Source organism: Bombina bombina, chromosome 2 (genome assembly GCF_027579735.1).
Source record: "Bombina bombina isolate aBomBom1 chromosome 2, aBomBom1.pri, whole genome shotgun sequence".
NCBI lineage: Eukaryota > Metazoa > Chordata > Amphibia > Anura > Bombinatoridae > Bombina > Bombina bombina.
Window position 1 is genome coordinate 731168584 of NC_069500.1, and position 26777 is coordinate 731195360.

Consider the following 26777-nt stretch of genomic DNA (forward strand, 5'->3'; position numbering starts at 1 on the left):
GTTTGGTTATGAAAAGTCATACATGCATCTATATAAATAGATGGATAGATACATAGATAGATATCTGTCCCTTGTTTAATTTAGTCTGTATTTAGTTTAATAATTTTGTGTGCAGTACTCCCACCACAGAGGTTGCTGTGGCTTTTGATTTTACTCTATTGTCTCATGTGTACAGTGTTTTTTCTCTCAAAGAAAAAAGGATACATTCTATAGGCACTCGTTTGCAATTGTTACTTAATGTAACTAGGCCACATGTTAAAAAATATGTGTGTTTCAAACTGCAAACAAGTGCCTATAGAAGGTATCTGTTTTACTTTTTAATGTATAATTTCCGTTACATTTGGCACTCCCCGCACATGCAAATCCATTCTTGTTTTTTTCCCTTGAATGGTGTCCGGGTTTATAATATGTTGATTTCTTGAAGTGGAATTTTTCTAAAACCTCTTTATATTTAGGATACAGTGATTTTTTTCCCCCTGTGATCTTCTTTATCTGTGGTCATCATCTGTTACACTGAAGTTTAGCAGTGTGTAGACAGATGTCAGGTAAGAGGAAGTCATGATGTGATATATAATACCAGGGTGAGTAGAATACTAAGTGTGATGAAGCAAGGCATCTCAATAGTGTTGCACAATTTGAAACATGTTTACTTGCCCCAATTTATATACTAAGGCTTTGCTTAGCGCAGGTGCTTAGGACATCAGGCTTTACTCATGTGCTTGGAGTGGAATTCACAGAACATACAAAAAATACATATTTACTGGGGTATTTCTGTGCCTATTAACCTACTGCCCACAATAACTGCTACAGCAAAAGATCAAAAATGAATCTTTACCTAATAAAATGCTACTTCTTGTAAAACATTTAATAGTGCTTTAGGAAAACTAAATCATAAAAACAAATCCTCGTCATATCTTCATGTATTGTTCCCCATTCCAGCAGCCCCAAGAGTGTAGTCAGCAGATTAAACATGTTGAGGTAAGATCATTGTCTAACATCTACATATATAAACTAGGATGCTTTGCTGTGTCCTGCTATACTGATGCTGAACAGTTAATAATTAAACCCTTGTTTGCTTATTTTGATACTAGCTGTAAAGATATTCTTCCTATGCAGTTATGCGCTTGAGAGTAAGGGAGGTGATGAGAAACTTGATAATTTATTCTGTATTAAAGGGCTATCACAGAGCAAAAACAAAATGCTCATATTTGTAAGAGCAATTTTATTCTTGCATTATTGCTTGAACATAACCATGCATATTACCAAACGGATTAAACACATAATTAAAGTCAGTTCCAGAGCAGCAATGCACTACTGGGGGATAGCTGAACACATCTGGTGAGCCAATGACAAAATACAAATGTGTGTAGCCACCAATCAGCAGCTACCCCCGGTAGTGCATTGCTGCTGAGGCTATGTACATATTCTTTATAACAAAGGTTTACAAGAAATGTAAATTTCCTATAACTTTTTAAGTGCTTGTTTTTGGGGTGGATTGGAGTAGGTAGAGCTATGTAAACCATAAATGGATATGGCTTAGCTGAAAAGAGTTCTTGGAGAAAAAAATCAAATGCTGGCAACTATGATATGGTACAAAATAAATTTCCCATGCAGGTCATAAAGGCAGTCCTGTTAATTTGATATAGTGGTCTTTTTAGGATGTTGGGGTAAATAGTAAATGATAGGATAGCCCTGGGCGCTAGCCCCATTTCTTATTTGGAACCTTCAAATATTCCTCTGGCTCTAGATGTCATTAGCACAATACTGCATGGAAGATTACAAATAATTATGAAATATGCTGTTAATTTTATCATTCTAGTAAAGGGAGGTGATTCTTTGTTGAGAGTGTGTTGCCTGATTGGGTGTGGCCCAATCTTTTAAAAAATATTCCCTCTATTCCCCATGGTACCATTTTTTTTTAATTTGGAGGGACACGTTAATTAATTTGCTAAATCACTTGAAAGTGATGCAGCATATGTCTAAAAAGCTAGCAATAAGATAGCACATGAACATCCTTATGTAAAAAGGGAAGATATTTTACCTCAAAATGTATTCATCCTGGACTTCCGATGAGAGGCGGAGTGTGCAGAGTGTGTGCATCTTGGCACCTCTACAGTAACACACAACGTGGGCGCAGTAATCCTTGGCCAAGATATCTGCTAGGCCCGGATTGTTGCTCTATACTGGCGTCCTGAAGTCCCTAATTCGATAGCTCCTATGGTGGAGCAGCACCATCCTTGAAGCTGGCTATATGACGGCCTGAAATTGCAGCAGTTCAACAAACAGGGGATAAAGTTGTCCTCAGATCTGCAGAGCAAGACACTGATACGGGTGAGCCTGCCGGAGTTGATCCGACAAGAGAAGCGGCTGGGGAAGAGCGTCTGTTTGCTGCACTGCTGGGAGGTGAGAACAGACTTTGCCAGGCTTGGAGGAGCAGATGTCCTGACAGTGCCGGGCTTTACTATCTCAGGAAGGTACTTTCTATCTACACAGTGACCGGTAACTGTTATATTACCTTTCCCGGTGCAAAGGAATCATCGGTGTCCGGCTACTGTTGCTAATACTACTGACAGGCACACTGACTCAGCTATCTCTTTGCTATACAATGCTGTGTGCAGGATATAACTCAATACAACTGCCTGGGCTAATTATGCTGCGCTAAATCTATGGGCAAATTGTTTGCTGGTCACTTATGTAAATGTACAGCTCTTTCTTCATATATATATATATGGACTGTGTTATTTATCTGGTTTACTGCCTCCACTATAATCTCCCATAACCTTTTTGGTAGGAGATGCATACTCCCATAACCCCACGGGTAGGAGTTATTTCTAATTAATCTTCACTACGGTAGTGCAAACAACAAAAAATATCTGGTTTTGCTCTCCAGCAAAATCGAAAATTAACTGCGTCATCTAGAAGTTTATTGTCTCTATTTTATAATCCAGTTGATAAATTGAATTCTATCTGTGGCATTTGGTTGTTTGTGGTAATCTCCTATAACCTGCCTGACAGGAGATGTTTACTTCTATAACTCCACAGACAAGAGTTACTTTTAATTAATCTTCACTACGGTAGTGCAAATACTGAAGGAAAAAGAAATAATATCCAGATCCTTTGCCCCAGTCAAAGTGAAAGCTAATTGTGCATTTGGAACTGTATTGTCTTTCTCCCATGACCCTTGGGGTAGGAGGTGATATCTGTCTCTGTAACACTATTTACTCCCATAATCCCTCGGGTAGGAGTAAAAGTTAACTGTTCTTCACTACTACAGTGTTTATCCTGGAACTGAACAGAGAAAGAGAAGGAAAAGCTAAAAATTATTTTTTTTTTTTATTTTTTTTAACCAAGTTAAAATCTATCTGTGGCATTTTGTACATTTGTATTTTTTCTACCATAACCCTTGAGGCAGGGAGTATCATTTGATTCATTAATACTGCCCGGTGTTATAAGGGCTACATTTCTATAAACAGCCTAGTATAGCTGTTAAATATAAAGGTCTATATGCTGTATATCACCTATTAGGTTGTTACATATAATGTGTATTAATCTATAATTTTTGTTCTATGTTGGCTTCTTAGGCTTAACAATATCTGAAACATAGAGATAAATTGTGCCATACTAAGTAACAGGTGGTTATAAGATCATTTAATTTGCTGCAAATTGTATAAGTCTTGTTAGGTTCTTGGTCTAGTGAAATATCATATATATAGGGTTAACTAGATATATTGTCTCATTCTATGGACTCTATCCTATAATTATGCTTGCTAACATAAAGGTGCAGATAGTTTTATACGTTATTTAAGTGACTGTTGTATCAGGGCTACCATACCTTCCTTTTTCTTTTTATATTGAACAAAGTTTTCCAATTCTCTTAATTACCTAAATTCACGCAGGATCTTGTCACGCACACAATGTAGTGCCTCACTTTTTCTCCTTTTCTGTCGTTAATCTGACAGTCTAATTCCTACACACTTTTTCACACAATTACACACACTCACCTAACCCTAGGTCACTAGATAAAATTAATTAGTATAAATTTTTTTATTTTTTTTTTGTCACTTTATTGCACGTTTTACACTTTTCACTTTTGAGTTGGATTCTATGGACAGGTTTGTACTCAATAAAACAGTATCTCCCAACATGCCACCTAAACAGAGGGAAAAAAAGTCAGTTCTAGTAAAAATGTTGATACTAGTCTAGATACATCCCAAGATAAAAGTATCTGTAATCCTCTCACTAACGACATTTTGGGTTTTGCATCAGAAGTTGCTAAAATCCTAACACCCCAATTTGAATCTATAAAAGTTGAAATTAGGAAAGAGATAGCAAATTTGACCACAGAAGTTAGGCAGTTCTCCATAAGAATGGATAAACTAGAAAATAGAGTGTCAAACCTGGAAGATCGTTATTTCCAACAAGAACCAGTCTCAATAGCACAGGGTAAGATAATTGCAGCATTACAATTAAAGGTTGAAGATCTCGAAGATCATTCGAGACGCCGCAATAACTTGAAATTTTACCTGATACACCAGAGTATGTAGATCTAATGACATTTGTTACTGTCACCTTACCACAGGCCCTACTTATACCACCTCCAGTCTCCCCATTTTTAGTGGAACGTGTTCATAGAGTTGGATATGTGAGAGAGAACATGGTAAATTCCAAACCCAGACCGGTGATTTTTAAATTTGTTAACTTCCAGGATAAACTCCTGTTTCTTAAATATTATAGGAAGCTTAACCCGTTTCTAATTGGTCCTAACAAGGTTTTAATGTTTCAGGATTTCTCTGCAGAAACAATGGCCAAAAGAAAAGAAATGTCTCCCTTCTATCCTAGACTGCTGAAAGCTAATTTTAACGTGAAATTGATCTATCCTGCTAAATTGATAGCGTTGAAAAATGGGGCCTCACATACTTTAAACAACATACAAGAAGCAGAAATGTTTTGTAGAGAGCATAATATTGAATGAGAGGCTATTATCTTTTGGTGTAGCATATTATTTGTAGTGTATAAGCAATATTCGAGAGATGGACTATGTTCGAAGTATGACAGGGAATATATGTTTATTTGTTTGTTGCTTTTTTTTTTTTTTTTTTCTTTCTATCTCCTCCTTTGATATATACAGTTCATGATGGTTACACCGGCCATTAATTTTGTTTCCTGGAATGTGGGGGGAATAACTTCGCCGATCAAAAGAAAAGCAATAATCAAGTACTTAAATACATTTAAGCCAGACATTGTGTTTCTTCAGGAAACTCACTTGAAAGCTATTGAGATTCCAAAACTTAAAACAAAATGGGTTGGGGAGGTTATTTCCACCAAATATGAGGCAAGAAAGAGAGGAGTGGCCATATTGTTGAATAAAACATTGGACTATTGTATTGACAAAACAACATTAGATCCAGAAGGGCGATTTTTAATTTTAGAAATAACCATTAACAGAGTTCAATATATTCTATGTAATGTATATGGACCCAATGCGGTAGATCAGGAATTTTGGAGGAAACTTATGCTAAAGCTACATGGTTATATAGGAAAAAATCTAATAGTTGCCGGTGACTTTAACTTAATTGTAGACTCTACATTGGATAGATCTAGTAAAACAATAATAGGTACGAGAGATAGGAAAGTACGGATTTTACAAAAGTTTATTTTTCAATTAGGTTTAGTGGACATCTGGAGAATTCATAATCCAGATGTTCGATCATATACTTGCATGTCTAAATCATTATCCAGAATAGATTACTTCCTTATATCTGAATCTTTACTTAATGTATTTTGGGAAACAGGAATAGATGATATTGCTATATCTGATCACGCCGCCATATCCTTAAAATGTAACTCGAACCTGTTGAGTATTCGGAATAACCATATTTATTTTCCCAAGCACCTAATTAACAATGCTAACTTTCAAAAATGGTTAAACAACACATTTACTGAATTTTGTAATAATAATGTAGACTATTACGACAAAATAGAAATATATTGGGAGTCGGCAAAAGCTGTCCTGCGTGGAGAAATTAAATCACACATGTGTCATTTAAAGAAAAAAAGTAACTGTATCAAAATTCAATTAGCTAATCAGGTTAAAAATGCCTTTAGAGGCTATATTGCGAATCCAAATACCGGCAATCCGACGGGGTACAGATAGATATACTAATCAAAGCGATATTGAGAAAATATTTTTTGACTATTTCACTAATTTATATAAATGTGAAAACCCGAATCTTATCAATAAGGAGGAATTCTGGAACAAGGTCCAGGCTCCGTGATTCTCTCAAGTGATAATGGACAAAATTAACGCCCCTATTACAGATATTGAGATTGTGTCAGCCATTAAAAATGCCAAATTAAATAAGGCTGCAGGTCCAGACGCTTTACCAGCAGAATTTTATAAAATTCTGCAGCCCCAGATTGTACCTGTGTTGAGTAAGTTAATTAATTATTATTATGTTGATTGTACCACATGTTCTCCATACTTTGCTGCTGCTAATATTTCATTGGTATTGAAGAAGGACAAGGATCCCGAGTTGCCCGGTTCGTATAGGCCTATCTCCGTACTAAATACTGATTATAAGCTTTTGACAGCCATATTAGCAAACCGTCTTAAGCCGTATATTGGTGAGGTAATACATGAAAATCAATCAGGTTTTATGCCTGGACGAAACCCAGTGAAAAACACTAGGAAAGTTGTCTTACTTCTGGATATACTCTGGAATAAATACAGGTTTTCGAGTCATTTTTCAGCTATAGATAAGGCTATTCTTACAGTTGATGCGGAGAAGGCCTTCGACCGGGTTGCTTGGGATCATTTGTTCTCTTCATTAGGAAAATTTGGGATATTAGGTAACTTTAATAAGTTTATCCGGTTATTTTACAATTCCCCAGCATCGCAATTATTATCAACAATATGGTCTCTAACCGTTTCTTTTTACAGAGGGACCCGACAGGGATGCCCTCTCTCACCTCTATTATTTAACATTTCACTAGAACTAGCAATATTGCTAAGGAAAGAATTGGAGGGTATCACAATAGCGGATCAGAAAATAACTCTTTTACTATATGCAGATGATCTGATATTATTTCTATCTGACCTGCAAAAATCCCTGCCGATATTACAGGAGATTTTTTCTAAATTTGGCTCGTTCTCCGGTTACAGGGTTAATATGCTGAAATCAGAACTTCTTTGGATAGATAATAAGCCCGGAAATAGAATTATTCATCCATTTACCGTAGTCTCCCAAATTACTTATTTAGGTTTTAAATTGTCGACTAATCCAGATGAGTGGTATAACTTAAATTTTATACCCATATTAGAGAAGATTAAAAAAAGACTGGAGGATTGGGCCTTTTTGCCCATCTCCTTATCGGCTAGGGTAGTTTTGATTAAGACGCTTCTGTTTCCTAAATTCTTGTACATTATACAAAATATTCCATTATTAATACATAAGGCTGATATTATGAGATACAACAAAGCTTGTTCGAAGTTTCTATGGGCAAAATCTAAACCGCGTATTGCCATTCAGCGTCTTATGAATTTAAAATCTGCTGCTGGTCTAGTACTCCCCAACATACAAGCTTATAATATAGTGATTCTGGCAAGATTTGCCATAGATTGGATTACTAAAAAAGAACAAATAACTTCATATAACTGGGAATCCGGTTTGATTTCTCCATTTAACCCTGTAGCCCTTATACATTGCCCTCCAACTGCGCTTCCTTCTAGAATTTTTTTTTTGAACAGCTTTAGGAATATTATTGTAGCATGGCAGAAATTATGTAATGTGTTAGATCTCTCGGCGCACGTCTCTCAATTTATACCAATTATAGGTAACCCAAATTTTATCCCCGGAATTTCTAATAAGGTCTTCCAGAATTGGGCAAGAAAAGATTTAAAGCATGTCGGTCAATTAGTGGATAGAGAGGGGTCTCCTATTGTTTATGCTAAGATAGCTTTAGAGTTTGACTTACCATCATGTGAATTCTTTGCATATTTGCAAGTGAGACATTTTATTAATGAATTGATTCAAAACTATGGTTCGAACTGGTCTTTGGGGGAATTTAACAATAGAATTAATAGTTATCGGGTAGGGTTATATAAAATTTCCCCCTTGTACAATTTATACATACAAAAGGCTTCAGATATGCAGATTAAGGATATGGTGACGAAATGGTCTAACAAATTCCCTGATATTCAAGAACAGACCATAATAGATAGTTTTAAAATTACAGAACAGGCCTGGGTATCAACTTACTGGCGCGAGTCGCAAATCAAGATTAGTTTACGGAGCTACCTTACTCCAGAAATTATATCCAGGTGGTATAAAACTTCAGTGCATTGTTCTAGATGTAACTTGCCTTATGCAGATTTATTTCATTATATGTGGGAATCTCCCAAAATTATTCAATTTTGGTTTAAAGTTTCGTTTTGGATGAACATGAAGCTTCATCTTGAGCATACAATCAAACCTGTTGAGGTTTTTTTTCTGAAAAAGTATCAGGGGGTCCAGAAGAATTTTAAACTTATCAATACAATAATACTAATAGGCCGCACTCTAATTCTTAAAACTTGGAAAGACACAGGAGCGCCCACTTTTTCCCATCTTAAAAATAGTTTACTCACACAATGTATGATAGAGCAAATTATGCTAGCATTGCCCTCTGATGTACATGTCGCAATTTTCTTTAAGAAATGGGAAGCATTTATGCGTTCATTACAAATATCTGCCCAGAAAATATTAGTCAAACCACTACTGAAGTCGGCATACGTACAAACTAATATATTGGCAGGTCACCTCCGTAGTAGTTGGATAGAGGAGAATGATGTATACCAGGGCGGGAGATAGAGAGTTTTTTTTTTTGTTTTTTTTTACGAAGTATAACTGTGTAGATAACACATTGAATGGAAACTGATAATTTGAAGTATAGGAAACGTAAATTCGTATGTGGGAATACTCTCACGAGGAAGCAGCTGGTTCCTCTATTATATGTTTGTATACGGAATTTGTATTTTTGAATATTCTCACGAGAAATTAGTTGTTTTTTTTTGTTTTTTTTATTAACAAAGAGTGAAAAAATAGGAGTAGGTTGTATGAAACGTAAGGTGGAAAAATGTATGGAAATTAAATTTGAAAAAGTAAAACTCCAGCAGGGGGTATAAAACAAAGTTCTTTTGAAATATTATTAATGTATTTCCATGCAGGACAATTGTATTTATGTATATTGTTTGTCTGGAGGCCCTGCGTGGCGCAAAAACCAGGATTTTGTCCTTTTGTTTTTTTTTGGTTGTTGTAATATTTAACTCTGCTGGTCACAAATAAAGAAATATTTAAAAAAAAAAAATGTATTCATCCTAAGCTACACTTTTTACTGTCAACTGCGTGTTTAATAAAAAAAAAAAACGCTTTACTGTGATCTTGTGGGATTTCATATTCTTGTAAGATTTCTTAATTAACTTCCTTAAACTGAGGAAAGAAATAAAGTGACGTTCGCTCACTTGCAAGTCCTAGTACAAGTATCCTGATTGGAATTTCAGAGAACACTTTCCCAAAATACCAGAGAAGTTTTACCATTTTTGCTATCACTCAGTTTAAACAGAAATAGAGCCTTTGTTTTTTAATTTACCTTTAAAAACTATATATATATAACTCTAGTTATTGATCTAGGCCAATTTTGGCATTTGATGCCATTATTTTGCCCGCCAAATATGATCATATAAAAAAACGTTAATTTTTTTGGAAATTTTGGGTTTCACACTGAAATTATTTATACACAACTACTGCACTCATATAAAACAAATGATTGTAAAAAGCTTCTCTGGGATCCCTTTTGTACAGAAATAGCAGACAAGCATTGTTTTGCAATTAGTATTTTGGCAATTAGAAGGCAGTGTATTGCAGCAGCACACCATAGATGAAATTCCTGGCAGTTAAGGGTTTAATCAGTTAGCTTTTAGTAAAGTTCATTTTTGCTGTAGAGTAGAGATTACCCTCCCATCTCTCACCCCCTGATCATTCCCAAGCACCTCTCCCCCCTACCCCACCACCACTGGTCACCACCATCTTCGGTACACGCAGACAGTATGCCAGCATGCAGTTTATGCATTTTATTCTATTTATTTTTATTTCTGTAGTGTAGGGAACCCTCCTCACCCACCTCCCTTATCCCACCCAAAACAGATCTCTAACCATCTCACTACTCCCTGCCATCTTTGTTACTGGCCAATAGTCTACCAGTAACATATTATATGTATTTTTCATTTTTTTATATCCTATTTATTAATTTTATTTTCTGAAGTGTAGTGACCCGTCACCCTGCCCCCTCCAAGATCACATCTTTTTCTACAGAGTAGGGTCCCCCTTCCCCCTCCAGTCCATCTTAGCCATATCTCCCATCATAATTTTTTATGCAGTGTAGGGAACCCTGCCCCTCCCTCTCCTTCTTCGCTGGGCTTATCCACCTCTCCTCCTACTCAGCACCAACAATGATTGTTACAATGACACAGACAGTGTCATTCTCTGTAACAATCAGTGGGCTGTCTTCATATAGTAGGGGAGAAAAATCAGTGCTCCTTTACTATATGAAGACAGATGTCTTCTGCCACCAGCTACAGTTTCCGCTGTCTAAACTGACAGCGGGACCACAGCATGCACCTCTGTGTTGTAGGTATTATGTCAACACAGTATGCTGGACAAAGTATTTTATGTACCTATGTCCAATTGGCACATGGGTTTAAAGCCCCTTTACAATAGGATATTGTTACTGAGGACATATTTAACCACTTTCAAATAATTCAGCCTTTGGGTAACATTAAGGAAAAGGTTAAGTTACAGTTTCTAATAAATCCATAATATATATCAACAATGAATTGCTAATATGTAACAATGATGCATAAAAATGTAATAATTGAAGTAAATGAAACCAAGCAATAAGGTGGTAGCCCAGAAACAGAATGTCAGCAGACTGGACTGAAATTCATTCTTGGCTATCCCTTTACTAATATACATTTAAATTAGATAATTCTCCAAATCCTGTGCTTTTTTAAATGTGAATAATTATTAATCTGATCAACATGTTTGAATGTAATCTCATACAGGTGTTTAGATCTTAAAGTGGCAGTATACTGTAAAATTGGCTCCCCCTTAAAGGGACATTAAACACTTTGAGATGGTAATATAAAATGATAAATCATATATGTATAACAAAGTCTGCAATATACTTTAATTATTTATTTTGTCCCCTTTTCCTGTAATTTCATTCTAAAATTCTGAGCTTTTTAGTTCCTGTTAGAAATAAAAGTGCAGAACACTGTTATATTCCATACAACTATTGGCTGCGCACTCTAGTGAACTATTTATAACTGTCCCTAATTAGCCACAGCAGAGAAGGTAACCTAAGTTACAACATGGCAGCTCCCATTGTGTTACAAACACTAAAACTTTACACTTGTTCTGTCAATATTTAAACAGCTTATTAAACTTTAAAAAATACATACTGTATACATGTTATTCTCAGACTAATCTTTTCTTTGAATGCATCATTCTATCTAGTATTTATTTAGTGTTTTAATGTCCCTTTAAAGGGACAGTACACTGTAAAATTGTTTTTCCATAAATGTATTTTAAATGACTTGTTATACCAACTGCAGAGTATAAAATATTTGAGAAATTGCATTTTCAGGTTTATTTGTGTATCTGAAGTAGCTGGTTTTGTGCTTTGAAACCACAGCCTATTACAATGGGTTGAGCTTCAGGTAATATCAGATCTCATTATGTTATCACTTTTATGTACACAGACTTGCTCCCTTATCTTATATTTGTCTGGAACACCAAAGCTTAATACATAGAGAGAACAATGGACAATTATCATTTTATTACTTAACTATCATGCCCCCCACTGAGGGTGTAATCTCTTCTGCTGGCTGTGTTTACTTAGGCTTGTCAATAGCGTATACGCCAGTATCAAAACTTTCAGTATAGGTTGGGAAACTACAAGCTAAATCAGCTATTTCAAATGCTGAAATATGAGTAAAGGAGCTACTTGCAACCAATTTAATACACTCTAGCAGGTAAAAAGGATAATTGGGAATAATTTAAAGGGGAGAAAATTTTTGGGTGAACTGTCCCTTTAATGTTTCCAAAGACTTGTTATACTAGTTGTTGTTTTTATAGCATGACTCATTCAAATAGGCTGAGCTTGTAGGAAGAACAATTAGCATTATCTTATCACTTTCAATAAACACAAAAGCATCCTTATCTTCTCTATATCTGAGATAACAATTGAAAATTAACATTTTAGTACCTATTTTCCCACCACCACTGGGCTTGTAATTTCTTCTGCCAGACCTTGTTTACATAACTTTTCTGTACGAATTTCTGTAGTTTTGAAATCTCCAGTATATGTGTCAGTTTCAACAAGCAAAAGCGGCTATTTAAAATGACAAAATAAAGGCAAACAAGCTATTTGTAAATAATTTAATACACATCAGCAGGTAAAATGGATCAGGGGGAACACATTCATTAAAGGGGAAAATAATTTTACAGTACACTGCACAAAGTAATATTCTTTTCAATACAAAAAAATGTTTTTGAAAATAAAACATGCAATTACTTTTCTCCTGACAAACATAGTAGCAAGGTTAAAAAAGTTCAGCAAGACTTAGTAACAACATAGTTCATTGGATAGGTTTACTTATTAAAATGAAATAATGAAATAAACTGGTATGCTCAATACCAGAGTATAATTAATGTTTATATTGTTGTTCTATCTCAACAATTCGGTCTGCTTCAGGGAATTAAGTGTTTGTTAGTTCTGTAATGTGCAATGTTCATGCTAGTTAGTGACAGTTCATGAAGACCTAAAACTGGCGAGGAGGAAATTAAGCTTATCTGCAGGGACTTTACCCACTGGTACACAGAATGTTTATAACAATGCTCCACAAAACACAAATGACATATTATTCTCTCATAGAATATATAAATATTTCAAATGACCAATCAACCAATGCATTCATGTAAGTGTAAGTTATTTTTTTTTAATGCACAAATCACATCTTATTTCAAAAACACTGAATTTAGTAAGATTTTTTTCCATTTATTTAAGATTTAAAACAAAACTTAACTTATGAATTTCCTTCAAAAATACATTTAAAATGTCCCTAATAGTTATTAACAGAGGCGGAACTACCATTGGTGCAGCAGGTACAGTGGCACCAGGGCCCATAACAGCCGTCTATACATAGGCATGTAAAACGAGAAAAGAGAAGCGCTGAGTCTTGCAGTAAATAACAAAGGTTTATTTAGGAACAGGCTTCCATAGGAGACACCAGGTAGACTGCTAACTGACGCGTTTCGCGCATGAGCACATGCACTTCATCAGAGATATTGGTCTCAGCTGCTCTGGGTCTGTATAAAGGTGAGGTGGGCCAATCAGCAGGTGAAATGGTATTAACCCTTTATGTATATGATAAGTCGTGTATACTAGTACTCAAAGGGATAAACACCTGAGTGTGCAGGATTGGAAATAGAAATAATCACCTATTACACAGCTCCAGGGCAGAAGGAGACATACAAAAACAGATTAACACACATAACAATTATCCAACTCACAGTTGTTATTTACAATTGAGATGTATGTGCTATTATTCTTATGTGTTTTACATTCACATAATTGATTTCGATTAAGGTAGTGAATGTGTGAAAGTCGGAATCTACAATCAAAAAATTGGGATAGGCAAGAGATGTAAAATTGCACATGACAGCTATAGCCACGATGATTCTGAAGCACACTGAATAATTAAAAAACAAAAAACAACAAGCAACAAAGGCAAGATATTGTGCATAGTCATTGGTAAAAATAGTTAAAAACATTAATGATATAGTGTTAAGTTGGCATAGCTTAATTTCATTTGAGAAAGAAAGAAAGCAGTGTAGTGTTTTGCAGTGAATGGCATCCACAAATAAGATTATATGTATATGGTTAATATATTGCTCAATATTTGTTTGAAATGTCAAGAGTATTTTATTATTATAACTCATGAGAAAAGATAATAACACTCTCCAGGTACTTATAAGGAGATAAAGGATGAAATTCGTACACTGCAGAAATAGTTACATTGCCATACAGCATCTGAATTGTCAAAAAAGAAGATTGTTAAGGACAATACAGATAGGTAAATTATAACCAATAAAAGAATTTATTGTAGGATAGTTGAAAAAAAGGACTAATAGAGTAGAAAAAGGGGGAAGGAATTCTACATCTGGGGGGGTGGAGAGACTGTCTAATTTGGTTTAGTTTGGTTTAAGGGACAGGTGGGTTAAAGTTGTTCATTCCACACTAGATGGAACTGAGATACTGGGTTAGATGAAAAAAATGGTCTTTTAATATAGCTAATAATTTGTGGCTAAAGAAAGGGGAAGATTCCTAATAGGTGTTTTGTAAATGAGATCACAACATTGCTCTTGATAAATACCTAATAATGTTCTAGTCTATGGTGGAGTAACTCCAGTGGTAACTAGATGTTACTTATGTATTTATAGGAAACTGAGAAGGCACAAAAAGAAAGCTGAAATGGTGGATTTTGGTGGAGGAAGTGATACTTACATTATGCTAGTGAAGTCTTAACTAGAATGGAATAGATTTACTATAATTACTCTATGAATAAGTTCACATCATATCTCTTATTCATGCCTTGTGGTACTCTAGTCTGTAATGTAAAAATCCAATATACTTCTCTTTTTAATAGTGTCTTGTTTCTGTCTCCTCCTAGTGGATTGATTGTTATCTGTTCAATTGCCTTAAATGAGAAATGAGTTAATCTGTGTTCATGTGTTTGAAAGTGTTTGGCCACTGGGATTCTAGTTATTTCTTCTTCTATTGATATAAGGTGTTCCCTAATGGGATCTTTTAGTGGGCGTGTTGTTATGCCTAAATATTGTTGTTGGCAATGTGTACAAGTAATGAGATATATGGTGTGGGTAGATGTACAATCCATTCTTGTGGTTATTGGATATGTCTTATTTGTTTGTGAGGAGTTAAAGGTATGGCTTTTATCAGTATATTTGCAGCTTTTACACGGAATGTGGCCACATTTGTAGTTGCCTTTAGTAGGTGTTAGCCAGTTGGTATTGGCTAAGATATTATTATGAAATTTCTGGGTGATTTTATCACGTATGGTTAGTGCTTTTTTGGCCACAAATTTTATATTTCTTTCCAGTTTGTTTCTTAAGGCCATGTCTCCATTAATAACTGGTAGATATTTTTTTATGATTTTGATGATGGTGTAAAATTGATTGCTATATTTGGTTACAAAGCATATATTCTCTCTAGGTATAGGTATTTTATTATCAAAAGTAGGTGTTGTTTTTATTTTGGTTTGTGTACTTAAGTGTTGTCCTATCCATTCTCGCTACTTGTGATTTGATGTTAAGGAGGATGCTTTTCTTGTATCCTCTAGCTGTTAATCTGTGAGTGAGTTCATCAGCTTGTTTATTGTAAAGTTGAAGGGAGCTGCAGTTTCTTCGTAACCTTAAATATTGACCCTTGGGAATGCCTTTCCGCATATGTGGGGAATGGCAAGAGTCAGCTCTAAGAATGGTGTTTCTTGATAGGGGTTTCCTAAAGGTGCTAGTTATTATTTTACCTTCGCAATCGTGTTCTAGTGGCAGATCCAAAAAATCAATAGACAAGTCATCATTTTTATGTGTAAATTTCAAATTTAATGTATTGTTGTTTAGAAAGGTGATCATTTCTTGTATAGTTAATTTGGTATTTTTTCTATAAATAAGAATGAGATCGTCTATAAATCTGCCATACACAACTACTTTGTCGACGAGAGCCAGTCCACCCCCAAACAGGTAAAGGTGTTCAAAGTAACCCATATACAAATTAGCATAAGAGGGGCAAATTTGGCCCCCATGGCAGTGCCACATTTTTGGAGGTAGTAATGGCCCTCGAAGACAAAGTAGTTGTGTGTTAGTAAGAATCGTGTAAGTTCTTCAAAGAATGTAATAAATTCATCTGGATAACTGGTGTATCGTTTAAGCATGTAATTAAGAGCTTTTAGGCCTTCTTCATGAGGGATGCTTGAATATAAAGCAGACACATCGATGGTAAGCCATGTGAAATTCTCTTGCCAGGTAATTGTTTGAGTTTGCTGTATAAGATGTGTGCTATCGCGTATATAACCTGGTAAAGACTTAACTATTGGTTGTAGTACATTGTCTAACCAATCTCCCACCCTTTCGCATAGTGAGCCTCTGCTGGCTTCAGACTCGCCAGAAACACAAAAGACCGCTGCTCCATAACCCTGTCCGCCTGCTCTGAGCAGACGGGCAGGAATCGCCGGAAATACGATCGGGTTGATTGACACCTCCCTGCTGGCGGCCGATTGGCCGCGAGTCAGCAGGGGGCGGCGTTGCACCAGCAGCTCTTGTGAGCTGCTGGTGCAATATTAAATGCGGAGAGCGTATTGCTCTCCGCATTTAGCGAGGTCTTGCGGACCTGATCCGCAGTGTCGGATCAGGTCCGCAAGACTTTTGATAAATTGGGGCCTAATTGTTGCATAGTGGAGTCTAATTGTGTTTTATAATCTATATATTTCTTAGTTTGCTCAAATGGTTTCAGTGATTCAAATGGTTCTTCTATTTGCACCAGTAGGGAATCTCTTTCTTCTTTTTTATGTTTGATTAACTGCTTCATTAGAATAACTGAGCAATCAGTCAAATTGTTATTCCACTCTTCCATAAAGTCAGGATTATGTAGTGCAAATGAAGGATACTTTTTCATCCTCAGTCCCCTAGGAACTTTTCTTTCACTAATATACAATTCTAAAAATTCAATGTCCCACCAGAGGTTGCTTTCCTTATATTTTTTATTCTCTAAATTAGAGAAATGGTCATAAGATACCCTTCTACTGGTTTTTCTGTTCTAATGGAGTTACCTTTTAGTGCTGTGTTCATTATTAGCTTTATTCTGTCTATGTCTACTACCCCTGTGGGTAGCCATAGTGAACTACAAAATGTGTCTATGTGTGCTAATGCACTAATATATGAAAAAAGGTAAAATGTATAAGGAGAAGCCTGTAAAATTTAAGAAACTAGAGAGGTTAATGATCGAAAAATAGATCAGAGATGATAGTTTCTTAAACAGAAGCTGACTCACAATATGTGAGGTTAAGTAAACTGCACTGGTAATAGTGAGAAAATTATCTGCTTAGTAAAGTATGATCTAAAGCTGTTTTTGCTAATGTCGGCTCAATATGAATTGAATGCATAAGATAACAATGTAATGCATTAAGTGCAGATGTAAATAACTTGATTCTCTGCCTATATATTAAGGCCTATATCAAATAGATAAATATTTAGTATAGATTGAATTTGTTTGGAATAAATCCCTACATACTCTACAAATTGGAACCCAAATAGAGGGTTCTGAAACAGATAAAAAAAACAGTATGTCAATCAGCTTGCTTGGATTATAATACAAGGTAGATGGTTATTTTACTGGGTTAGAGTTAGTTCAACAAATGGCATAGAATTCTCTGCTGGGTTAAAGTTTGTTCAACTAGTAACATACAGTTCACTGTCAAAGCAGTGCCAGTTGTAAAAACAAACGGAATCCTGTAAGAAATAAGTTGTTTACGGCATTGCAAGTTAGTATGTCCAATAACACCTGAAAATGAGTAGAAGGTTTAGGTATTTATAACTTGTTATATGTATAATTGTCAATCCTGCAAAGTAAATTATGAGCAGATGTCCACTGTATTGCAGTTTAACCTCAATGCGGCCTTGGATTAAAAAATTCAAGTCAAATTGATACTGCAATGCTTACTTCTTTTCTTTCTTGTGTTGTTTGTATAAAGTAGATAGATTTAGGCAGGTGTGAAAGCCTAAAGTTGAAAGTATACTGAGTTCAAAAAATAAATCTGTATGCTCTTATTGTTATGTGACGAATGAATGATAATTAATAGATTCTTATGCTTGTGAACGTCTCTTTAAGGTGATAATGTTTCACTCAGTTATTTTTGCTGATATCATGACAAATATGTAGACAGTGCTGTTATGTGTGCCAAATAGGAGTACTCAATTGACAATCTATGTCCCAATCCGCTCAAGTGCTGCTGGTAGTATTCTAGAGTGGGGGATTCCGATTACGGAGCCTTTGTTGCTATCCGTTGTTACCCAGGCTGGAGAATACAAAGTGCAACCTGCGATCCGGAGTAGATCCTCCTGTACGATCCCAAAATTTCACCGCTCTCCGTAAAAGGGTATTCGCTTGTAGCCCCTCTCTGGCGTGAATGCGTGTCGGGTCTAGATGACCTCACTAGGCGGAAGCTCCTATTACGATGGCGTGTATGAGCGTGTCGCTCTCATCTATACATGGCTCTATGGATCCCTCTGAAGTTGAAAACATACAATCCAGATGGTGATAGCAGTTATGCGGTGGGTGAGTACTCCTAGAAGTCTTGGGTTCTTAGGTACACAGCTTCGGAATGAAGACTCAGCATGCAGCGGATCCTCCTACCGCCTGATGCATATAAAACAAGGAAAGAGAAGCGCTGAGTCTTGCAGTAAATAACAAAGGTTTATTTAGGAACAGGCTTCCATAGGAGACACCAGGTAGACTCCATACCTGACGCGTTTCGCGCATGAGCACATGCGCTTCATCAGAGATATTGGTCTCAGCTGCTCTGGGTGAGGTGGGCCAATCAGCAGGTGAAATGGTATTAACCCTTTATGTATATGATAAGTCGTATATAGTGGTACTCAAAGGGATAAACACCTGAGTGTGCAAGATTGGAAATAGAAATAATCACCTATTACACAGCTCCAGGGCAGAAGGAGACATACAAAAACAGATTAACGCACATACATAGGCATGTGCAGAAGCTGTACAATCCTAATGCTTGGGAGCTTTTTTTAGTGCAGGTTGCAGGTCTATCTATCTATCCTCAATATCATTACTGAGCAGCATGTATATTATTACTATTGCTTACTACTGACTCTGAGTCTCCTTTTGGGGGCCCTAAAAAATATTGCAGCAGGGCCCTTGGTTGAGTAGGTCCGCTACTGGGGTCCGTTACTGGTTATAAAAATACATAAACCACAAAATGAACTTAAACCATGATAATTTGAGTGAAAACAAAATACAAATAATGGAAAAGAAAAAGTAGCCAACTGAGTAAAAAAAATATACTACAGGCACAAAACCCTTTATCCTAACTGGTTGGGACCAGAAAAGGTTTGGATTTCAGAATATTTGTATATTGGCATCTGTAAAATGGGACAGCGTGGAGAGGGGATGGGACCAAGTGTAAACAGCATAGTAATTATTTAGGCAATATTTACAACTTATACATGGAACCTAAAGCTACTTCTGTATACACAGTACCATTAGAACTATAGTACAGTACTGTAATCAGAAAGGTAATAGCTATTATTTTAAAAACAAATTAGTGACCAGCCCTCCATATGTTCTCTTAGTATTCTTTTTTGAAGGAGCAGAAATGCAATATTGAGAGCTAGCTGAATACTTCCTGTGAGCCAATGACAACAGGCATATGTATGCAGCCACCAATCAGCATTGCAACCAATCAGTGGTGCATTGAATGCTTTTCAACAAAGGATACTAATAGAACAAAACAAATAGGTAAAATAAGTGAATTGGAAAAAAATTTAAAATTGCGTGTCTTATCTAAATATTGATTGAAAAAATTGTGGTTTAATTTTCCTTTAATTTTTTTATCGTCTTCAGACATCATCATTCTTTTTATTCTATAAAGGGTATAAATAATTATTATTGATTTTAAATCTACCAACTACAATATATGAAAGCCTTTTTTTCAGGGGGTTGTGTCTTATTACCTTGAGAGCCTTTATGACAAAAAATGTATTCCTGAAGGTGTTTTACAATATATTAATGATAGGTAGCCAATCTGTCAACCTTCAGATTACTTTTTGCTAATTTTCTGTAGAATGTTACAGGAAAACAAATATACAGTATCTCACAAAAGTGAGTACACCCCTCACATTTCTGTAAATATTTTATTATATCTTTTCATGTGACAACACTGAAGAAATGACACTTTGCTACAATGTAAAGTAGTGAGTGCACAGCCTGTATAACAGTGTAAATTTGCTATCCCCTCAAAATAACTCAACACACAGCCATTAATGTCTAAACTGTTGGCAACAAAAGTGAGTACACCCCTAAGTGGAAAATTTAATGATAGTGTAGTGTTAGGTGTATTTGTAACTTAGGTTAGGTTTAATTTTACAGGTAATTTTGTAATTATTTTAACTTGGTAGTTATTAAATAGCTATTAACTATTTAATAGCTATTGCACCTAGTTAAAATAAATACAAAGTTGCCTGTTAAATAAAAATAAATCCTAAAATAGCTACAATGTAATTATTAATTATATTGTAGCTATCTTAGGGTTTATTTTATAGGTAAGTATTTAGTTTTAAATAGGAATACTTTAGTTAATAATAGTAATATTATTTAGATTTATTTAAATAATAATTAAGTTAGGGGGGTGTTAGGGTTAGACTTAGGTTTAGGGGTTAATAGCTTTATTATAGTGGCGGCGACGTTGGCGACGGCAGATTAGGGGTTAATAGATTTAATAGGCTATGTGGGCTATGGCGGTTTAGGGGTTAATAATAGAATAGGTTTATTGCGGTGTGGGCTTAGGGCGGTTTAGGGGTTAATAATAGAATAGGTTTATTGCGGTGTGGGCTATGGCGGTTTAGGGGTTAATAATTAGGCTTATTGCGATATGGGGGGTTGTCGGTCTAGGGGTTAATACATTTATTATTAGGAGTGAGAGGGGGGATTGCGGATATAGGGGTATACGTATTGGGCTTATTTTTGGGAGGCGTGTTAGACAGTTACAGGAGATTTAATATTTTAGTTCGTTTTCTTAGGCGCAGGCAGTTTCTAAAGTGCCGTAAGTCACTAGCGACTCCAGACATCGCTAGTTTATCCGACTTACGGCACTTTAGGAACTACCGGCGGGGTATATGTAATACCCCGATGTGCGAGGTGAAATTACGGGCAGCGCGGGTTCCCTTGCTTGCGCTGAAACCTACACTGTATATCGGATCGCGCCCATTGTCCCTAAGCTAATGTCTTGTTGCAGCTGGAACCCACTGAGACAGACCATACTAGTATTCCTGAACAGTTAGCTTTGCATTTAAGCAACTTATAACAATCTGAATTAATGCAATCAGTGTTATTTTGTAACATTGCAAATAATTTTACTGCTTAAGCATTCTCTGTTCTTAGTAAAAAAAATCTAAGGTGTTTTATGTTGTTTTATAGGTTGTGAAGTAAAGTTCCTGGTTAGAGCTATATTGTCAGCTACAATGTCTAAGTCTAAGAGTTCTGAGACTGTGCGGGTTGTAGTGCGCTGTTGACCCATGAATAGCAAGGAATTGGCTGCTGGGCATGAGAAAATGGTTCAAGTGGATGTAAAACTTGGTCAAGTGGCAGTAAAAAATGCTAGAGGATCTCCCAATGAACTACCTAAAACGTTTACCTTCGATGCTGTATATGATTCTGATTCCAAGCAGGTTGATCTGTATGATGAAACATTCAGACCTTTGATGTCTTGCTTGGTTTCAATGGAACAATCTTTGCATATGGGCAGACAGGCACAGGGAAAACATTCACTATGGAAGGAGTGAGGGGTGATCCAGAAAAGAGAGGTGTCATACCTAACTCATTTGAACATATATTCACCCACATCTAACTCATTCAAGCTCCACACTACTCTCACCGTCTCCAGGTTGGAGCTCTGAATCTCTTTTTCTTCGGGATAATCAGTGACCCTTTCCAAGTCAGCCGCTCCACTGTCATGTTGTCTGCAGGTCACTCACTGCAATTTCAGCTCCATCTCCAGCCGCCATGTTTCCCACCTGTACCGGTGTTCTAAAATAAGTTGTCACCTATTCTGCCTTAAACAGCTGTTTGTAGGAGGTTGGGCCTCTAGCGCATGTGCAGTGAGCACCACAAACCTCCAGCAGCTGATTACACGTCACCGGAAGTGACACGGTAGTCACATTTCTACGCGGTAGACAACTTACTTTAGAACTACGGCCCATTTTTGTTGAACAACCTGGGTTGTTCTTGCTGATAAATTCATCCACCAATAAAAAAGTGCTGTCCAGAGTACTGAACCAAAAAAACCCCCATAGATGCCTTAATTTTCAAATAAAGATAGCAAGAGAATTTAGAAAAATTGATAATAGAAGTAAATTAGAAAGTTGCTTAAAATCGCATGGTCTATCTGAATCACAAAATAAAAATTTTGGGTTCAGTGTCCCTTTAATCCTCTTGGGCATGGAGTTCACCAGAGCTTTACAGGTTGCCACTGGAGTCCTCTTCCACTCCTCCATGATGACATCACGGAGCTGGTGGATGTTAGAGACCTTGTGTTCCCCCATCTTCCGTTTGAGGATGCCCCACAGATGCTCAATAGGGTTTAGGTCTGGAGACATGCGTGGCCAGTCCATCACCTTTACCCTCAGCTTCTTTAGCAAGGCAGTGGTCATCTTGGAGGTGTGTTTGGGGTCGTTATCATGTTGGAATACTGCCCTGCAGCCCAGTCTCCGAAGGGAAGGGCTCATTCTCTGCTTCAGTATGTTACAGTACATGTTGGCATTCATGGTTTCCTCAATGAACTGTAGCTCCCCAGTGCCGGCAGCACTCATGCAGGTCCAGACCATGACACTCCCACCACCATGCTTGATTGTAGGCAAGACACACTTGTCTTTGTACTCCTCACCTGGTTGCCGCCACACACGCTTGACACCATCTGAACCAAATAAGTTTATCTTGGTCTCATTGGACCACTGGACTATGGTTCCAGTAATCCATGTCCTTAGTCTGCTTGTCTTCAGCAAACTGTTTGCAGGCTTTCTTGTGCATCACCTTTAGAAGAGACTTCCTTCTGGGACGACAGCCATGCAGACCAATTTGATGCAGTGTGTAGGCTATGGTCTGAGCACTGATAGGCTAACCCCCCACCACTTCAACCTCTGCAGCAATGCTAGCAGCACTCATCTGTCTATTTCCCAAAGACAACCTCTGGATATGACGCTGAGCACATGCACTGAACTTCTATGGTCGACCTGTTCTGAGTGGAAGCTGTCCTGTGAAACCGCTGTATGGTCTTGCCAACCGTGCTGTAGCTCAGTTTCAGGGTTTTGGAAATCTTCTTATAGCCTAGGCCATCTTTATGTAGAGCAATAATTCTTTTTTTCAGATCCTCAGAGAGTTCTTTGCCATGAGGTGTCATGTTGAACTTCCAGTGACCAGTATGAGAGTGTGACAGGGATAACACCAAATTTAACAAACCTGCTCCCCATTCACACCTGAGACCTTGTAACACTATTGAGTCACATGACAATGAGTCACATGACACCGGGGAAGGAAAATGGCTAATTGTGCCCAATTTGCACATTTTCACTTAGGGGTGTACTCACTTTTGTTGCCAACGGTTTAGACATTAATGGCTGTGTGTTGAGTTATTTTGAGGGGACAGCAAATTTACCCTGTTATACTAGATAATATACTAGAGGCTAAACGGATAGTATTAAATCATGAGTACTATAAAAACTTCCAAATTACCCTACTATAGCTTATAGCAAGATGCTCAAAGCAATTATTTTACAAGGTTTTGATAAAGGGATACTAAACAAAAAAGAGAAAGCATATCTTCTTCCTAATAACCCAAGCGTCCCCTTTTACTATCATTTGCCCAAGATCCATAAAAATCGAGAAAGACCACCTGGGCGTCCTATTATAGTGGGGATTAATCGATTGTCAAAGTATATAGACTTTTATCTTCAAAAATATGTGGTCAACCTTCCTTCATATACACGTGACACTACCAATCTGTTAAATAAACTTTATGAGTATCATAAAAAGGACAATTATATATGGCTATCATGTGATGTCGGTGCACTGTACTCAAATATAGATCATAGATTGGGTCTAAAAGCAATTAATACTTATTTGGAAAGCAATATATATTTATCTTCCCTTCAACATAATTTCATATTGGATCTTATATCATTTATCTTGTCACATAACTATTTTCAATTTCTGGATGATTTTTATCTGCAGATTAAAGGGACGGCCATGGGCACCAGGTTCGCCCCCAGTTTTGCCAACCTATTTATGGGCAAATTTGAGGAGAGATATATTTATCACTCCAACTTGAGGGCAAGCCTGGTGTTCTATGGCCCGTACATAGACAATCTGATATTTATATGGGAAGGGTCTTCACAATCAGCCCAAGATTTTGTTAATAGTTTGAACTCAAATGATATGGGTTTAACCTTTACGTCCAATATCCAAACAGATAAAATAGAATTCCTTGATGTTTATTTAGAATGGAACACGGACGGTAGTCTTTTGTCATCCACATTCTTCAAGAGTGTAGACAGCAATAATTTTCTGCATTTCTCAAGTAATCATCTAAATGGTTGGAAAACCAATAAACCGTATAGCCAGTTTAGGCGAATTAGAAGAAATTGTTGAACTATTGAATTATATGATACCCAATCTACCATTTTAATAAATAGGTTCAGAGAAAAAAGTTATCCTATGAATCTTATTATAGATGGATATACTAAAGCAAGGAATACTGATAGAAGGTTGATGTTGCAACAAGCCCCTAGGTCTAAGACCACCAATCAGAATATATTGCAAAGTCCAGCCTTCATTACCCAATATAATTCAGGGCATAGAATCATTAGGTAAATATTGAATTAGCACTGGTCCATAGTACTAAGGGAATGGTGTTTAGGCGTGCACCCACGTTGAAACAAAAATTGGCTCCTAGCAAAAGAGTAGTCTCTAAAAGTAATACACATAATACATTACCTTTCAAAGCCACCAAAAATAAAAAGAAATTGAGAGTCTATAGATGTAACAAAAAGAGATGTCATATGTGTAAATCCTTAACCCATGGCAGTAAGTCCATCACAAGCCATACTACGGGTGAAACTTTTGACATTAAATCCCATATGGACTGTGGTTCGGATTATGTCATATACGTTCTCACATGTGAATGTGGAATACAATACATAGGGTGCACGTGTAGGAAGATACGAACTAGATGGAGTGAACACAATAGGAACTTAAAAATTGGTTCATTGAAACATATGCCTAGATTTAGAGTTCTACGTAAGCCGTCAAAAGCAGCGTTAAGGGCTCCTAATGCTGCTTTTTACCGCCCACTGGTATTTAGAGTCAGTCAGGAAAGGGTCTAACGCTCACTTCCAAGCCGTGACTTTTCCATACCGCAGATCCCCTTACGCCAATTGTGTATCCTATCTTTTCAATGGGATCTTCCTAACGTCGGTATGAGAGTCTTGGCTGAAGTGAGCATTAGACCCTCTACCGACAAGACTCCAGCCGCAGAAAAAAGTCAGTAGTTAAGAGCTTTCTGGGCTAACACCGGTTCATAAAGCTCTTAACTACTGTGCTCTAAAGTACACTAACACCCATAAACTACCTATGTATCCCTAAACCGAGGTCCCCCCACATCGCCGCCACTATAATAATTTTTTTAACCCCTTATCTGCCGAACGCACACGGCCGCCACCTACATTATCCCTATGCACCCCTAATCTGCTGCCCCTAACATCGCCGACACCTACATAATATTTATTAACCCCTAATCTGCCCCCCCCCAACGTCGCCGCCACCTACCTACACTTATTAACCCCTAATCTGCCGACCGGACCTCGCCGCTACTCTAATAAATGTATTAACCCCTAAACCGCCTCACTCCCGCCTCGCAAACCCTATAATAAATAGTATTAACCCCTAATCTGCCCTCCCTAACATCGCCAACACCTAACCTCAAGTATTAACCCCTAAACTGCTGACCGGACCTCGCTGCTACTCTAATAAATGTATTAACCCCTAAAGCTAAGTCTAACCCTAACCCTAACACCCCCCTAAATTAAATATAATTTTAATCTAACGAAATAAATTAAATATTATTAACTAAGGTCTTCCTATTTAAAACTAAACACTTACCTGTAAAAAAACCCTAATATAGCTACAATATAACGAATAATTATATTGTAGCTATATTAGGATTTATATTTATTTTACAGGCAACTTTGTATTTATTTTAACTAGGTACAATAGCTATTAAATAGTTATTTACTATTTAATAGCTACCTAGTTAAAATAATTACAAAATTACCTGTAAAATAAATCTGAACCTAAGTTACAATTAAACCTAACACTACACTATCAATAAATAAATTAAATCAATTACCTACAATTACATACAATTACCTACAATTAAATAAACTATACTAAATAAGAAAAAAAACACTAAATTACAAAAAATAAAAAAAGATTACAAGAATTTTAAGCTAATTACACCTACTTTAAGCCCCCTAATAAAATAACAAAGCCCCCCTAAATAAAAAAATTCCCTACCCTATTCTAAATTAAAATAGTTAACAGCTCTATTACCTTACCAGCCCTTAAAAGCGCTTTTTGCGGGGCAAATTGATTTAATTTATTTATTGATAGTGTAGTGTTAGGTTTAATTGTAACTTAGGTTAGGATTTATTTTACAGGTAATTTTGTAATTATTTTAACTAGGTAGCTATTAAATAGTAAATAACTATTCCATAGCTATTGTACCTAGTTAAAATAAATACAAAGTTGCCTGTAAAATAAATATAAATCCTAAAATAGCTACAATATAATTATTTGTTATATTGTAGCTATATTAG